Source organism: Vicugna pacos, chromosome 4 (genome assembly GCF_048564905.1).
Source record: "Vicugna pacos chromosome 4, VicPac4, whole genome shotgun sequence".
NCBI classification, from domain to species: Eukaryota; Metazoa; Chordata; class Mammalia; order Artiodactyla; family Camelidae; genus Vicugna; species Vicugna pacos.
The window spans coordinates 32,244,350-32,250,297 of NC_132990.1; the positions used below are offsets into that span (position 1 = coordinate 32,244,350).

At 39.5% G+C, this 5,948-nt stretch overlaps 1 pseudogene; it reads left to right on the forward strand.

The window, feature by feature from the left end:
- The first annotated feature begins 482 nt into the window (after positions 1 to 482).
- LOC140695842 (transcription initiation factor TFIID subunit 10 pseudogene) lies at positions 483 to 1,244 on the forward strand (annotated as a pseudogene).
- Positions 1,245 to 5,948: the final 4,704 nt, after the last annotated feature.

Here is a 5,948-nt window from a genome sequence, read left to right on the forward strand (position 1 = left end):
GAAGCACATTACCCTATAATTAAGTGCAGTATTGATGTCTACAGCTCTATATTACCCATTTCCATGTACAAGGTAGAATATCATAAAATACAATTTAGAATAATCATATAAAATAATAAAAATACTTTAACATGTTCACATTGAAAAAAGAATATATAAGTTACATACATACAGATAACAATCTCCAGAGCTCCAAAATATATGAAGCAAACATTGACAGAATTCAATGGAGAAGTAGACAGCTGTACCATAAAAGTTACAGATTTCAAGTTTTGCTGAAAATATCAACAAAACTGACAAATATGTAGCTGGTTGATTAATGAAGAGAGAGGAGACTCCACTTACTAAAATCAGAAATGAAACTGGGGACTACTGATTGGAGAGAAGTAAAAGGTGCTATAACAATAGTATGAACTACTGTATGCACACAAAAGGGATAAAGATAGGAAATGGAGATATTCTTAGAAATAAACTATCCAGGTTCGCCGCCTCTCCCACCGGCCCGATGAGCTGCAGCGGCTCCGGGGCGGACCCCGAGGCGGCGCCGGCCTCCGCCGCCTCGGCCCCAGGCCCGGCGCCCGCGGTCTCAGCCCCCGCTGCGCTGCCCGCCGGCACCGCTGCGGAGAACAAGGCCAGCCCCGCGGGGACAGCAGGGGGGCCTGGGACTGGAGCCGCGGCAGGGGGCACGGGACCTGTGGCGGCGCGGGCCGGGGAGTCGGCCGAGCGGTGCGGGGCGGCTCCGGTGTCGGCGGGCGGCGCGGCGCCCCCGGAAGGTGCCATGTCTAACGGGGTTTACGTGCTGCCAAGCGCGGCCGACGGAGACGTGAAGCCGGTGGTATCCAGCACGCCTCTAGTGGACTTCCTGATGCAGCTGGAGGATTACACGCCAACGATCCCTGATGCAGTGACTGGTTACTACCTGAACCGTGCTGGCTTTGAGGCCTCGGACCCACGCATAATTCGGCTCATCTCCCTAGCTGCCCAGAAATTCATCTCAGATATTGCCAACGATGCCCTGCAGCAATGCAAAATGAAGGGCACAGCCTCTGGCAGCTCCCGAAGCAAGAGCAAGGACCGCAAGTATACTCTAACCATGGAGGACTTGACCCCTGCCCTCAGCGAGTATGGCATCAATGTGAAGAAGCCGCACTACTTCACCTGAGCCACCCAGCCTAAATGTACTTGTCTGTCCCCTTGTCCCCACACCAGCCTGTTTTCATAATAAACTTTATTGTGACAAAAAAAAAAAAGAAATAAACTACCTAAAGAGAATGAATCATGAAGAAATAGAAAGCTTAAATAAGTCTATTCCTAGTAATGCAATTGAATCAGTAACCAAAAACCAGCCAGCAATAAAAACACCCAGGACAAGGTGGTGTCACTACTGAATTCTACTAAACATTTAAAGAATTAAAATCCTTCCTTCTCCTTGTCTTTTGAGGAATCTCCATACTGTTTTCCACAATGGCTTTCCTTGCTTCCCTCTCCCACTCTTAATGATTTAGATGTCTTCTTTTACAATTTTATGTTTATTCTTCTTGTAGTTCATGGTAGTTATGGGACCCAGGAATCCCACTCCTGGGCATAAATCCAGAAGGAATCCTACTTCAAAATGACACCTGTACCCCAACGTTCATAGCAGCACTATTTACAATAGACAAGACATGGAAGCAGCCTAAATGCCCATCAACAGATGACTGAGTAAAGAAGATGTGGTATATTTATACAATGGAATACTATTCAGCCATAAAAACTGACAACGTAACACCATTTGCAGGAACATGGATGTTCCTGGAGAATGACATTCTAAGTGAAGTAAGCCAGAAAGAGAAAGAAAAATACCATATGAGATTGCTCACATGAGGAATCTAAAACAAAACAAAACAAAACAAAACATAAATACAAAACAGAAACAGACTCATAGACATAGAATACAAACTTGTGGTTGCCAGGGGGGCGGGGGGTGGGAAGGGACAGACTGGGATTTTAAAATACAGAATAGATAAACAAGATTATACTGTATAGCACAGGGAAATATAAACAAGATCTTATGGTAGCTCATAGTGAAAAAAAATGTGACAATGAATATATATATATATATGTTCAAATATAACTGAAAAATTGTGCTCTACACTAGAATTTGACACAACATTGTAAAATGACTATTACTCAATAAAAAATGTTAAAAAAAGGGAAATTGCAATTAATCTGTTAAAGATCTAAGCAAGGCTATTTAAATAGTGATTTTGAATTTTTAAGGCTATTCTAACAATATGACTTATTCTGGGATGGGTGATTATTGTGTATTTACATCATGCCTCAGGCATGAAATGTTTTTAATAAATGTTATCTGCTGATCAAGAAAAAAAATCCATCCTTCTCAAACTCATCAAAAAAATCTGAAGAAACAGAGCTTTTCCTACCTTATTCTCATGGCCAACATTACCCTGATACCAAAGTCAGACAAAGACACTATATAGAAAAGAAAACTACAGGCCAATATCCTTTATGAATATCGATGCCAAAATCCTCAACAAAAATCAGCAAACTAAATTCAACAGAATTTAATATCCTTTTAATAAGGATGATACACTATGACTAGGTGAGATTTATTCCTGGAATGCAAGGATAATTCAACAGACAAAAATCAATTAATGTAATGATGGAGGAAAAACGCGTAATGTAAGAATTACATTACTACAACACCATTTCATGATTTTTAAAACCCAACAAACCTGGAATACAAATACTCTCTCTCAACATGCTAAAGGCTATATATGAAAAACCCACACTTAACATCATGCTCAGTGGTGAAGGACTGAAATCTCATCCCCTAAAATCAGGAACAAGGCATAGATGTCCACTTTCACTCCCTCAATTCAATGTAATGGCCAGAGAAATTAGATAAGAGAAAGAAAAAAAGCATGCAAATTGGCAAAGAATTCTTACCTGCGTAGATACTGACTAGATTTTGAACACAAACAACTCAGCTTTATAAACATGTGGTGCTATTTGAATTTAAAAGTTTAACTATACTTCGAGCATCATCTGATGAGCTCAATGCCCTCCACATTGTGCTAACCTGTTTAAAATTTTTTAAGGTTTTACAAACTTTGGATCACAAAATACAACAAAACACAGAATACCATAAGTCCATCATAAAGATACAAATGTTTGCATATGAACATGTGTAACCTATCCATTTTTCCTGAGGTTGTGAAATTCTGGTGGTTTTCCCTGTCTTTTAGTTGCGTGTATGTGTGTGTGTCTGTTCTGCAGTCTCTAGAGATACTAAGTACAATTTCTAATTAAAATATTCAGATAGCAGGTAACAGTTTACCAATCGCCGAGGGAAGTCAAGGCAAAACAAGAAATTGATAGAAAATGATAGGGTCTGATTACCTACCACTGTAAGAAGACCTTCCAATCCAGCGCTCTCCTAAGACTTAAAAGGCAACCCTGGAGGTCCATGTGTTTTCTTAATCCTTGTCAGGATCTCTAGAGAGCAGATGTTCCCTCCGACCTTAAGAGTCCAGTCCTCTGCAATAATGAAGAAAATCGTGTAAACTTGAAACATTATTGTACAAACCTAAAGTGATATTTTGGAAATTGGAAATTTGGAAAGCTGCCTGGAGCCAGGGAGGGAGACTATTCTGAAGCGGCAGCTGCAGTCACTAGAAAAAGGCTGCAACTTTAGAGCAGGAGAAACCAGGTTCAGGATGCCAAGCCTGTTTTCATTTCACCTGCTAGGAGCTGGCTGCTGCTGAGTTAGCTCTCTAGCCAAAGCCCTGCCCAGGGGATAAACGATGAAAAGGGAAAGTTATGTGACGTCCAATTCCTAGAAACTGGAATGATTATGTGTGAGAAACGCCAGAAGAGAATCTCCAACATCCAGGAAAAGCTGCTACTAGGATCTGACTGAAGCCCCTGCAGGTGAGAACTGTTGCCCTTGCTGGTCCACACCTCCCACTGGTTGCTGTCTGGCAGCCGACCAACTGGAATGGCAACCTGCACAGCCCAGCTCAAGACCTCAAGAGCCTGCACTCAGCCCCACCCTGCTGATACAGATGGAAGTAATCTATCAATTGACCTGAGAGTCAAAAGTACCACCAGGCAAGCACTAAGACAATCATGGGATGAGTCCAGAGAGGGACTTGGTGGTGGAAGCATAAGTTGGTAATGCAGTACTTCAAATTGCCCAACTCTATGTAAGCAAAGTTTGGACATGAGGACACTTACTGATTCTGCTTCATCTTTAATTACACTGAGGCAATGGTTACCTTTGGTCTATGTAAAATGCTATAATTTTCCTGATTCTGCTTGACATGAATATTTCTCTACATCTCCCATGTTCCCCACCCCCCTTTTTTTTTTAATTTAACAGAAATCTCTTCATCCTCCATGAAACATGCAGAAACATGCAGAGACCTTAAATGTAATGTCAGAAAACATTCCTCATTTGCCACAGGAGCTGAAGACAACATTGTCTGAAAGGCACTCCTCTTTGAGGGAGGTACTACTTTCCTTTTCCAAAAGTAAAACGAAGCTATCAATATAATAACCTTATGTTGTTGAAAAAGGTTGTAAAAAATATTTTCTTAAAATATGCACAATATAGAGTACTTGTTGATTTCCCACCTATCTTCATTTATATTCTCAATGATACATTTACCAGTGTCCAAATCAGTCGCCAGTGAATATTAGAATATGAGAAATTATTAGTGTTTACATTTTTCAAGCGTTCTATAACAATACTGTCTTTCCACATCATGCTTTCTCTCAAAAAGTAATCCTGTTTCTGCTGGAAAAAAAAAAAGTCTTTGTCTTTTTTCTTATTGGTATCATTGCATCACATCACTTGCTTTTGAATCTTATTAACTTTATAATGATTTTAAAAGCTTTATTATTTTTAACTGACATAATAACTCATTTTATACACACCTAATACCAGGTGCATACAAAAGTAACAAAAAATTTAATCAACCTTGTCAATACAGTTCATATGAACATTAAACCACAAAACTTGCAGTTTTCTACTTGAGCCATAGCAGTTTTTTGTTGTTGCTTAAATAATAGAATACAGCCACACTCAACACCAAATACATTTGGATTTTTGTGCCCACACAAATTCAGTTGTTTTTCAAGTCAGAGTGCTTTCATGCTTCTAAGAGATTCAAGTAAATATTTTTAAGTGGCATAAGTGAAGTCATATAGGAATAAATAAGTCAATGTTTTTTCTTAAAAACTAACTAGACTGGTAAAGGAACATATTCAGGTTCACCACTTTAGAATTTACAGAACATTTATGTAAGCAAAATAAACTGTGATATGATATGAACACTTGTTAGAATGGTAAACCAGCATGGTATCATCTGAGCATTTAGTCAGTTTCTTCAACCTATATGTCTAAACATTTTTAGAAGATGTACTTATAACAAGCTCATCTCCTCCATCAAATGTTTGAAGATGAAGAAATACAGGAGATGAAGTCAGCAATTCTTATACTGCAAATCCTTAGACATGGCTAATCATAACCATACCTCTGAGGTTCATTATGTCCTCCCCAAGGCCATTTCCTAAAGGGTTTATTCTTTCTGAGGAAGGAGAGACCAACACAATGCAACCCTTCAGGGAGAAAGTCAATATTTTTTAGGAGTTACACTTTCATTATGAAATCTTTGTTGTTGATATTAAAACTTCATTCATACCTTATTCATTGCTGTCAATTCCACAACTCCATTTGCTATGGGGTCCCCTCCACATCCCATTAGTTCTCAGGTCATACTTAACTGATAACATTGAAGTCTTTTACCACCATCCAGTGACTCAGTTTCTTTCATCTTCCTGTACATACCACTACTCCCTAGCCTATCTTCTCCTCTTTAGATGGAAAAGTACCCCCAAAATGTAACCTCTGTATATGCCTATTGTAAGTTATGACCAATGCC